This window comes from Ambystoma mexicanum, chromosome 6q (assembly GCF_040938575.1).
Source record: "Ambystoma mexicanum isolate Mex_15411 chromosome 6q, UKY_AmexF1_1, whole genome shotgun sequence".
Lineage (NCBI taxonomy): Eukaryota > Metazoa > Chordata > Amphibia > Caudata > Ambystomatidae > Ambystoma > Ambystoma mexicanum.
The window spans coordinates 863,041,876-863,054,469 of record NC_090937.1 but is presented as its reverse complement, the minus strand read 5'-3'; positions in this window follow the sequence as shown (position 1 = coordinate 863,054,469).

Sequence of the window (12,594 nt, the reverse complement as noted above, 5' to 3'; positions counted from 1 at the left end):
GGAGAACCGATCGATCCGACCGGATGGAGGAAAAGATGCTGAACTGTGCCATCTATTGGAAGAAGATGAGGAAACATCCCAGGTCTTGCGAGTCCCATTCGTGAAATAGAATGGCCATCGCAAGAGGGGGGCTTGTGGGATGTATTTACCCATGCATCCGAGCCATACTTCAAAACTGTGCAGTACTGACATGGAAAACTCATGATGGCCAGAGCTTCCCAGAAAATGCACAGGGAAATGCAGGAAGAATAGGCTGCCACCCATTTTTGCCGATGTTATGGGCACAGAAGGAAACTGCCTAAAACCACCATTGGACTACCCACACAGTAGTCTGAAACCATTGGGAATGGCAATGCTGATTGCCAAATGCAACCTAGAATTGTGGGGAATTCATTTTCTTAAATCCCAAAAATGGGTGCAGTACCAGTGCTCACCACTATCCAAAAGCCGGCAGTTTAAAACCACCCTGTGTTTCTCTGAAGGCAAGTCAAAATGCCTATTTTCAAACATTGCAATATGTGCAAAATATTTACTGAACACCAGCAGACATTTGGCAGAATGGAGTTTTGTGTGCCTACAAAATCTGGGAAATGAAGATCATAAAACAAGGTTTATAACAAGACTGGCTGCGCTGTGGATTTCAGCAGTTTAAGTTGCACTGGATTGAAAGACACTAAAAAAAAATCTAAATGTTTAAATTGACTGAGTGACCTACTTTTGAGTATCACATAGGTTGCAATTGTTTAAATGTCATAGTTTTAAACTTAGAATCAGCCTTCTAGCTGCATATGTGAAAATGTTTAGTTTTATTTGAATGCAGGAACTGGGGAACAAAAAGTGACATTTATCTGAAACCTGGCTTAATGAACTGAATTCTGCCTGGCAACTACCCCCATCAGAAGGGAAACTTGAGTCACAGCTGTGTTCCCAGGCCAACCTTCCTTTTGCTGCCCACACAAAGGATATGCCATCTATCTGATAATTGAATTACCTGCTCTGCAGGAGAGTGAACAAAGCCCTCTTCACTCAGGCAAAGGTTTTTATTACCGCAGTCGTAAAATGTAGCTTCCTCTTGGCAAGAGCTGGGAGGGGCACTGCCTGTGAGAGCAAGCTGGCTTGGCAGAAACTGGAAAGACTGGTTTCTATACCATGTGACCTGGGAAACCACACCCCTTTGGAGCCAGAACATAACTTTAAAAAGATGAATAACTCATAGAGCGGACATGTGAAAATTTTATAAATGATACCATAATTCTTGTGATTTTTCTGCCCACATTTTAAGAGGTTTTTCGACCCGGTGGCATGTTCAGGGGGGTGTCAGCGGAAAAGTGGATATTACTGTAAATGTATGCATGTTAAAAATCTGAAACTTCATCAGTTAATATCCCTACTCCCTGCACACATGTATGTAAAGTTGGGTCAATGTCAGAAATTGCAAAATCAGTTAAAAAGTGAAATATGTGCCATTTCTGAATGCAAGCTCCCAGGAAGAGCAGAGTTTGAACAGGGTATACCTCCTGTAATGCATGATGGGTGCATATGATTTTAAAACAATATGTACCTCTGCAAATATGTATTTGTTTCAAATCTAGATTTGTGTGTAAGTTGACAGGAGGAGTGGACTTTCTGCAGGCTGTAAAATGACATCACTCTGACTCACAGTTCATTCCCCAATCAAATGATAAATGGAAGTTTGACCAATTAGAAGCTGAGAGAGAGGTAGGGTCAGTGATGCTAGAACACACCCACATTCTAAACACATAAAAGCAGACAGACAGGACAGATAGGAACTTTCCAAATCCATCTGCAGCGGGACGCTCTGCCGGAAAAATCCATACTTACCTCCATCAACCTCCAGAAAGCCAAACTAGAGACTTCAATCTATCCAGAACTAAGAGAACCAGAGAGAAAGCAGTGCTGTACCCAGAGAGACCCAGACCAGCAGAGAGAGCTGACCCAGATCACTGTGAAGTGCAGAGGCCAGACCAGACCAGACCAGAGCCCAGTCTAAAACCCTGACCAGATCCGTGATGAGGCCCATTGCACTCAAGAATATAGTGTGAGTACCTAGAAAACTGTGCAGAACCAATCTCTTAGTTAAAATAATATAATTCAATCTATTTAACCTAAGTAGAACTGCCTCCTAGCTGTCACCTGTCATTTCTAGTTGCAAGCTGCACTTGTCATTTTGAGCTTTTGAAATTTGCAAACCCAAAAACGACCTTTATTAAATCGCTCATATCTCCGCGACCGTTTGGGCTAGATACTTGCAGTAACTTTCCTCTGATAGCTTAGAATCGTAGCTTTGAATCGCACCAAGAACCGCATTCCTACCCCTTATAGTTTTACCGCAATCGCGGAACACGCATCCGCGAATTTTACCGCGATTTGCAAATTTCTTCACATGTAAAAACTGCTGCTGTTTGCTTTCCATTTGCCAGAAATTCGTTTAACCTGCTAACTATCCCTGCATCATTGCTAGTGTGAGCCTGGACTAATATTAACTAGATACCACTCACCCTGAACCTCTGAAAGGGAATTAAAAAGCATTTCCAGCATATTTCTCATCCATTGCTAGCACATATCAAAGCATTTGGGCCTGTGATTTCAAAACTCCTACCTGTTTTCTGTTGTCTAAGCTTGCTGGATTGAACTGATTACATTGATTGCATTTCTGAGAACTGCGTGCTCTCCTCCCATTCCATTGCATTGCATAAAGAGGGGGGGAGTGAATAGCCAGAGAAAAGTGATTACATTGTTTTGTGGAAATCATATTGAGTCTTTTCTATACTGCATTTCATTCATTCAACCTTGCATTTCCTTGAACCCTATAAAGCATTCTCTACCACATTATACTTCTGTACCTATTTACCAATGTGCTACCTTATCCATTTCATGTCAACTCCTTATTGATTATAGAGAAGCGTGTTAGTGCCAGATTCTCCGTTATTAATCTTTATCATATCAGATTAAGTGTGCTATTCAATTATTAATTTATTATAAAGTGCCATATATATATCTATTGTTTAAATTATCAAATAAACCCTTTTAACTTGCAAAACAGAACTACTTCTTGGCTCAGTGGGGTCAGGGGGATTCCAAGAGAGGGGTGTTATATAAGGGTAGTCATCCAGAACGCATGAACTGGACCTAAAGATATATCAATAAGGGTTTTCATTCAGTATTCCAGACTAGGCGTTGACTTAGCTGTAGTGTTGAATTGAATCCTCTTACAACGGATAAAGCCATTGGACAGGTACTGGTCTAAAAACTGTCGCAGATGAAGGTTCTCAGGCTCAGTAAGGGCGTAAATCCTACTGCAAGGGGGAGTTGCAGCGGGTAGCAAATCTATCTGACAATCGTATGATCTGTGGGGTGGCAAGGTGTTAGCCTGTTCCTTTTGAAAAACATCTTGGAACTCTCGATACTCTAGAGGTAATTGTGGACCGTCAGCCGTTACTGACGCTAGGCCAATGTTGGGTCGTGGATAACAAGTTGGTGTGCACTCTGGGAACTTTATCGTCTTTGCTCGCCAATCAATCTGAAGATTGTGTTTCTCCAACCAAGGAATCCCTAGAATTACTTGGAATTGAGGAGCCTTGATCACGTCGAACACAATTACGTCCTCATGCCCGTCTTGGCCTAGTATCGTCACTTCAATAGTGGTATGGGTCACTGGTCCGGAGACGATTTCCGTCCCATTCACCGTGGTAATGACGTCTTTAACCACCTTTGGACAAAGAGGTAAGTTCATCCTGGAAGCCAAATCGCAGTCCACATAATTTCCAACTGCTCCGCTATCAATGTATGCCTTAATTGCATGCAAACGATCCGGTTGCTCTGGGTTTACGAGGACCATTGGCATTATGAAGTGCGAGGTCAAAGAACTGGTTTTTACGCTCGGCAAGCGGACCTCTACACTTGTCGGGCAATGTCGTTTCCCGGCTCAGGCTTTTCAGAACTCTTATCAGAAGCTCCCACTGTCTTCTTAGGTGGTTTCACCGGGCAATCTCGAAGAAAATGTCCTGAATTTCCACAATAGAGACATAGTTGCATTTGTCGTCTCCTGTCGCGTTCTTTCTGGGTTAGGCAACCCTTTAAAACCCCAATTTGCATAGGTTTGACGGCTTCAACTCCTTTGGTGTGACTTTGGGGCTTAGGGAACACTCCAGGTTTCAAATCTGGATCGATCCGCCTTTCTGTTTTGTAGTCTGTGATCCAATTGGACCACCAAATCAATGTACTCTGAACAATCCTGAGGAGGATTCACTACCTGGGCAAGGACGTCTTTGAGTTCGCCACGCAAACCCCTGTGAAAAAGCGTGATTCTTTTGTCCTCAGGCCATCTGGTTTCCACGATTAGCCTTTTGAATGATGCAATGTAGGCCAAAAGATCTTGATTGCCCTGTCGTAGGGAAAGGAGTTCATTGTCCAGGGCCTGCCCCTGGGAATGCCTTGCAAAAAGTCTTTCCATATTTGCCTGGAAGGTCGGGAAATCACGAAGGATCGGGTCATCCTGTGTAACCAGAGGGATCGACCAATCAGGGCACTGCCGCTAAAATATGAAAGCACAAAGGCTACCTTAGTCTGGTCAGTCGGAAAGGCTGCAGGTCTACAAAGAAAGTGCAATCGGCATTGATTTATAAACACCGCAAACCTTTTAGGGTCACCAGAGAAGCGTTCAGGCGGTGCCAACGGCACATTTCCGGGTAGGTTGATTTGAACAGGATTGGCTGAAGCCGCTGGGATATAGCTCCCTCCTGAATTAGGTAGCAGGGTTTGCCCCACTTGTGTCTGTAATAACTGTTTGGCGAGATCATCAGTTCGTTCTTTTGATATTATCAATTCCCTCCTAAGGGCATTTGTTTCCTGGCGGGCAGCATGAAGTTCAGCTCTTAATTCCCCTAATAACTGGGCCAGTTGGTCTGTGTCGGAAGTTTCCATAGCGCCTGATTAGGAGGTTATTGGTGGGCTTCGTGTTCTGTAACGCTCACCTGATTCCCACGGAGGCACTGATCCCGGCTGGCGCATAGAAGTAGGTGAATAGCGCTAGTCCTGCCTCGCGACTCCATTTTGAATTAGGCCATGAACAGACAAGCTGCTGGCCTTGTGATGCTCACGTCGTGAGTTCACACAGAGGTGCCAAGCTCAATATCAGCACAACAAGCCAGCTCTGCACAAGCCCTGTTCCCACTGAAGTCTATTTCTCTCTTGTCCCTCATGTGTTGCAAATCTTTAGTATCACCTCTAGGAATGTGCCCCGCTCACAGCGTGAGACAATACCAGGCTCTGTGCTGTGTCCATTCTTCTCCCCTAACCTGCCATCAAGCCTCTGCCTCCCACCTAGCTAGGTCAGAGCCGGCCACACACACCGACCCGACCCTCAGGTCCTAACCTCCCCAAGGTGCCACCACAGATCTAAAACCTGCATGACTATATAAAATCTCCCAAACAGCAACACAAGTCTCCTGTAAAGTGAGGCACCGGGAAGGGTAATTCACAGATCAAACCCCAGGGGGAGACCTTGTATGTGGAAACTGCAGTATTAATGAAGTCCTAAATGTATGGGTCAGCATGACTGTATTTTATCCTCCCCTCTCCTTGACACCCCTTTCCTGTGCCACCCAGGTGCCTGCCATAATGAGAGAATAGTCGGTCTAAGTTGTTTATCTTAGATAAGATACATGGAGCCTCATTATGAGTAGTGCGGTAAAAACGCGGTCATTACCGGGATGGAGGTACGAGTGGGTCCGTGCTCATATGACACTGCTAATAGCGGGGGATTACCAGTGCACGAGCAAGCGCGAACCCCCATGCCGGTAATGGCCATACAACCACTCGATAGCGCCATCAAGGCACCTGCCGGTACCGCCACCGCCTAGGAGGGACCCATTAATATCGACCCGGTAAAAACAACATGCTAATACCGGGCTTGTAATACCGGACCTGGAAGTAACGTCATCGCGTCCAAATGGGAAATGTGCCGGCGGCCAACTTTAAAAACACAATCCATTGCAATCCTCCCAAACCACCAGTCGTTTCCTGGAGAGCTCAATGGCAATACTTTCACAATGTCTAAGGCAACCCGTAAGACCACCCCCCGCCTGCGGAAACAGCGCTTTTCAGACGCTGAATTAAACATGCTTGCGGACACCCTTGCCGCACATGCTGACGTGATCAAATCACAGAACCTGAAGCGTGAGGTGCAGCAGCGGAAGAAGGACATCTGGCAGGAGGTAGCCCGCAAGGTCTCCGCTGTTGGAACCACCCCACGGAGTGTCAAGGAGTGCAGGAAGAGGTGGGATGACCTCCGCCTCAGGGTCCGCAACATCCTTGTGAGCAACAGGAGGGAGGCCATGGGCACAGACAGGGGTCCACACTCTCCAGCCAAACTGTAACGCTCACCTGATTCCCACGGAGGCGCTGATCCCAGCTGGGCTGCTATCATTTCTTCAAGTGAGAAGCGTAGAGCTCGGACGACTCTCAGGACTGGGTTTCCTCTTATCGAATGTCTGACTTGCAGGGTAAGTTTTCTGCAGGTGGAAGAAAAAGGGTTAATCACCGTTTGATGGGATTCCTTCTCCCACCAATCGGCAGTTTCTCCCACAGCCTAGCTTTCTACTTTGTAAGAGGATTCAATTCAACACTACAGCTAAGTCAACGCCTAGTCTATAATACTGAATGAAAACCCTTATTGATATATCTTTATGTCCAGTTCATGCGTTCTGGATGACTACCCCTATATAACACCCCTCTCTTGGAACCCTCCTGACCCCACTGAGCCAAGAAGTAGTTCTGTTTTGCAAGTTAAAAGGTTTATTTGATAATTTAAAATATATATATATCACACTTTATAATAAATTAATAATTGAATATCACACTTAATCTGATATGATAATGATTAACAACGGAGAATCTGGCACTAGCACACTTCTTTATAATCACTAATGAGTTGACATGAAATGGATGAGATAGCACACTGGTAAATAGGAACAAAAGAAGAATAATGTGATAGAGAATGCTTTATAGAGTTCAAATGGATGGAATGTTGAATGAATGAAATGCAGTATAGAAAATACCCACGATGATTTCAACAAAACAATGTAATCACTTTTCTCTGGCAATCCCCTCCCCCCATTGATGCAATGCAAGGAAATGGAAGGAAGCACACAGTTGTCAGAAATGCAATCAACTGTAATTCAGTTCACCCCAGCAAGCTTACACTACAGAAAACAGATAGGAGTTTTGAAAACACAGGCAAAATGCTTTATATGTGCTGGCAATGAATTGAAAAATATGCTAAAATGCTTTTAATTCCCTTTCAGAGGTTCAGGGTGAGTGATAGCTACTCTCTATGAATTCAGGATCACCTTAACAATGCTTTAGTAGTAACTAGCAGGTAAACGAAGTTTTTGGCAAGGAAAAGCAAAACTGCTGTCTTTTTACACGTGAAGAAATTTGCAAATCGCGGCAAAATTCGCGGATGCGCCGAGCGCTATTACAGAGGAACCACAAGGACTATCTCTATCGGAAAGCCTAGGATCTCAGCTTCCAAATGAAAGTTACTGCAAGTCTCTAGCCCAAACGGTTACAGAGTTATGACCGATTTAATAGAGGTCGTTTTTGGTTTTGCAAATTTTAAAAGCTCAAAATGACAAGTGACAGATTTTGCAGCTAGAATGACAGGTGACAGATTTAGAGCTATCAGGCAGTTCTACTTAGGTTAAAATAGATTGAATTATATTATTTTAACTAAGAGATTTGTTCTGAGTTTTGCTGAGTACTCACAAGAGATTTTGAATTAAATGGGCCTTGTCACGGATCTGGTCAGGGTTTTAGACTGGGCTCTGGTCTCTCTCTGGGCACAGCACTGCTTTCTCTCTGGGTACAGCACTGCTTTCTCTCTCTGGTCTGGTCTCTAGTTTGGCTTTCTGGAGGTTGATGAATTTGAAGTCTGGATCTCTGGATGTTGTATGGTCCGGCAGAGCGCGTTGCAGCAAATGGAATTGAAGGTCCCTATCTGTCCTGTCTGTCTGCTTTTATGTGTTTTGAGAGTAGGTGTGTATGTTGGTCATAACTAACTTGCCCCTCTCACTTGTCATTGGTCAAATTTCCATTCCTCACTTGATTGGCGAAGCTAAGTTATGTCAGAGTGATGTCATTTTATGGCTTGCAGATAGGACACTCCTCTGTCAGATTGCACACATTCTATATTTGATAACAAAAGACATATTTCACAGTTACACAGTTGCTTGAAATTACATATACATGGTGTGGCTGAATTTAGCCATGTCTCTGTCCAAATCTGTTGTTTCTAAGAGCTTGCATTCAGAAATGGCACATAATTGACTTTTTAACTGATTTTTCAATTTCTGACATTGACCCAACTTTACATACATGTGCGCAGGGAGTATGGACATTAACTGATGAAGTTTCAGATTTTTAACATGCATACATTTAGAGTAATATCCACTTTTCCGCTAACACCCCCCTGAACATACCACCGGTTCTAAAAACCTCTTAAACTGTGGGCAGAAAAATCACAAGAATTATGGTATCATTTATAAAATTTTCACATGTCCTCTCTATGAATGATCCATCTTTTTAAAGTTATGTTCTGGCTCCAAAGGGGTGTGGTTTCCTCTCAGCACAAGGTAGAAATACTGGTTTATCCAGTTCTGCCAAGCCAGCTTGCTCTCACAGGCAGTGCTCTCCCAGCTCCTGCCAAGAGGAAGCTACATTTTACGACCGCTGTAATAAAACCTTTGCCTGAGTCAAGACAGGCTTTGTTCAGAGCTCCTGTATTCTGTAGGGGGCTCCCCTTAATTCAATTATCAGAGAGATGGCATATCCTTAGTGTGGCCAGCAAAAGGCAGATAAGCCTGGGAACACAGCTGTGACTCAAGTTTCACTCCTGATGGGGGTAGTTGCCAGGCAAAATTCAGTTCCTTAAGCCAGACTTTCAGCTAACTGTCATGTTTTTTTGTTGCTTTTTAAATTAACTTGCAATTTTACACATGCAGCTAGAATGCTGATTCTAAGTGCAAAACTATGACATTTCAACAGTTACAAAGGCATGTGACACCAAACATAGGTCACTCATTTAATCTAAACATTTTCGATTTTAGTGTCTTTAAATCCAGTGCAACTTAAACTGCTGACTCCATAGCAGTTTTGTTATAAGCATTGTTTTGGGCTCTTCATTTCCCAGATTTTGTAGGCACACAAAACTCCATTCTGCCAAATGTCTGCTGGTGTTCAGTGAATATTTTGCACATGTTGCAATGTTTGAAAATAGGCATTTTGAGCCTGCCTTCAGAGAAACACAGGGTGGTTTTAAAACGCCGGCTTTTGGATAGTGGTGAGTACTGGTACTGCACCCATTTTTGGGATTTAAGAAATGAATTCCCCACAATTCTAGGTTGCATTTGGCAATCAGCATTGCCATTCCCAATGGTTTCAGACTACTGTGCGAGTAGTCCAATGGTGGTTTTAGGCAGTGCCCTTCTGTGCCCATAACATCGGCAAAAATGGGTGGCAGCCTATTCTTCATGCACTTCCCTGGGCATTTTCTGGGAAGCTCTGGCCATCATGATGTTTTCCATGTCAATACTGCACAGTTTTGAGGTGGGACTCGGATGCATGGGTAAATACATCCCACAAGCCCCCCTCTTCCGATGGCCATTCGGTTTCACTGATGGGACTCGCAAGATCTGGGATGTAGTTCTCATCTTCTTCCGGTAGATGGCACAGTTCAGCATCTTTTCCTCCATCCGGTCGGATCGATCGGTTCTCCTCGCCGGTCCTGATGGGAGTATTGGGCGGTCCACTGGGCCCATTGGATCTTCATTCCCGGTCTCCGGATCGTCCCCCTTGGCCCGTCTCCAGGTTTTCTTTCTCCTAGGACGACAAAGGAAGAGCGGCAATACCTACTCATAGACGTTTTTCCACCACTGTTGAGATAGTGGGGCAGCATATGCATTTCATCATAACGAAATATTACATTCTTATTTTGATAAAAAACAGTATAACTAAGAGACAGTTTCATGCAAATCACAATATTTTAGAGACTAGATGTGGTATGTTTTATGATTGGAACTGAATTAGTCTGAGACAGTACCCGCTAGGATTCCAGAGGATTCCTCCAGTTGTTGCAGAGCGTGCCTAGGATGGCAACTTTTCAACTGGTTTATGTGGACCCACTTGTCTTCCCCCTCTGCCGAACCGCCTTTGGGGATGCGGATCTTGTAGGCCACAGGGGAGATCTTGTCGATGATCTCAAAGGGTCCTTTCCATGTAGGCAAAAATTTGCGCTGCTTGGCCTGGTTCCTTTGGAAGTTGTATGAATAGACCCAGTCCCCCACCTGATATTCCTTCCTGGAGGTTTTCAGGTCATAATGGGTCTTCATGCTATCAGCTGATCTTTCTAGATTCCGCTGAGCATAAGCAAAAGCATGTTGGAGGTGTTTCCTTAAATTCTCTACATACTCATGAGTAGTGGAGGCATTTATCAGTGTCTGCTCTTGGGTCCTATAGAGCAAATGCTGAGGAAGCACCATCTTGCGCCCAGTCATCAACTCAAATGGTGACATTTTGGTTGCAGATGAAGGGGTAGATCTGATGGCCATTAGGACCAGAGGTAATCGGATATCCCAACTTGGCCCAGAATCTGCCACAAACTTCTTTAATATGCTCACAATTGTCCGGTTATATCTCTCTACTGCCCCAGAAGAGGCTGGTCTATAAGCAATATGCAGCCTTCTCTTGACCCCCAGTATCTCCCACATCTTTGTCATTACTTCACTGGTGAAGTGGCTACCTCTGTCTGACTCAATCCTTTGAGGTAGACCAAAACGGGAAAAGATGTGGTTAATCATCAAGGCAGCTGCAGTTTCTGCCTTGCAATTTGGGGCTGGGAGACATTCCACCCACTTGGTAAACAAGCATGTCACAGTCAACATGTACTTATTCCCCCTAGCCGAGCGAATCACAGGGCCTACAAAGTCGATTTGTAAATCTGACCATGGCAGTGTCATTCCCCTCTTTTGGAGAGGCGCGCGGTGCGTGAGGGATGATGGCTGAAATTGTGCACACACAAGACACCCCTTCAAGTATTGGTCGAGGTCCTGCCCCATGTGTGGCCAGTATGCAACCTCTCTTAAGATTTCCAATGTTGTGTGAAACCCCCTATGACCGGCGGTGGCCGCATCATGGGCGTGACTTAACATCAGGCTTCGGAATGAGGTAGGAACCACCCACTGATCGTGGCCAGCTTTGGATTTCCTTACCAACAAACCGTCTTGGATCCGGAACATTTTTGGACATTTCATCAACACTCTTAGGTCCTCTTTCCCAATGTAATCGGTATCCGTCAGGGGAAAGTTCTCAGGGTCCTCAAGGTGCTGGTAAAATTTACCAATTATTGGATCCCCCTTCTGAGCGGTAATCAAATCAGCATCAGGGGTCTCCTTACTCCATTGTGCAATTGAAAGGTCGTTGTGAGCATTTGTCTGGGACCTAGTGATAGCAGTGACCTGGATTTCCCCCAACAGGGACTCAATCTCAATTAGATCCCCTTGGATGGCCCCGGTTTTGGCCAGCTGATCAGCTAAGTCATTTCCAGTTTTGTCTGGTCCCTCTACTTTGGAATGACCCTTGATCTTTTTCCAGTAGATGGTCATCCCATTCGAGGTGACCAGATCATCAATGTTTTGGATCAACTTCCCATGTTTCAAGGGTTTGTTGTTAGCACATAACATGCCTCTGGTTTTCCAATTAACCAGGTGCTCCACGAACCCGTTCCGTACATAATCCGAATCTGTGATTATGACCAGTTCGTGGAGTTGATGCTGGACAGCAGTGAGGATGGCCTGATGCACAGCCATCAATTCTGCCACCTGACTACTTCGGGGACCAATTTTGTATCCAGCGGAGGGTTCTGGGGACTCATTCACCCATGCATTCCCTACGCCGGCCAGCAGTTCTTTCTCCCCGTTGTTGTCAACATGGTAAGAGCATCCATCCATATAGACAGTGGGCATTCCCTCACACTTGTCTTCTTCAAAGACTTTGTGTGGGGAATTAAGGTATGCCTCCATGTTGTCCTTGATTTTGAGACTTTCGTCCTCGAGACAGTTTTCTCTGGCACAATCATGCAAGTCAGCCAGACCTTGCGCGAGGGGACTCTTCTTGTTTTGGCCATATCGGACCTCCACAGGAAAGCCTTGCATTGACAGAATCCAGGAAGTAATTCGGGAATTACTCACATTTCCGGCCCGGATTCTGTCACTTTGGAGATATTGCAGAGGCTGGTGTGGAGTCTCCACTATGATGTGTTCCCCCTGGATAAACGGGCGGTAATTCTTCAATGCCCACACCGTTGCCAGGAGTGCCTTCTCACAATCGTTGAATTTTTCCTCCACAGAGGATAAAGTTTTGCTCGCATAGGAGATTACTTTATTGACCTTGTCATGCTTTTGGTATAATACTGCCGTCAAGCACGTATTAGAGAACCCCGTCTCCAGGAAGAACTCCTTGTTTCTGACAGGGTAAGCTAGGCAAGGCGCTTGTGAGAGGCTTCTCTTGAGTTGTCTT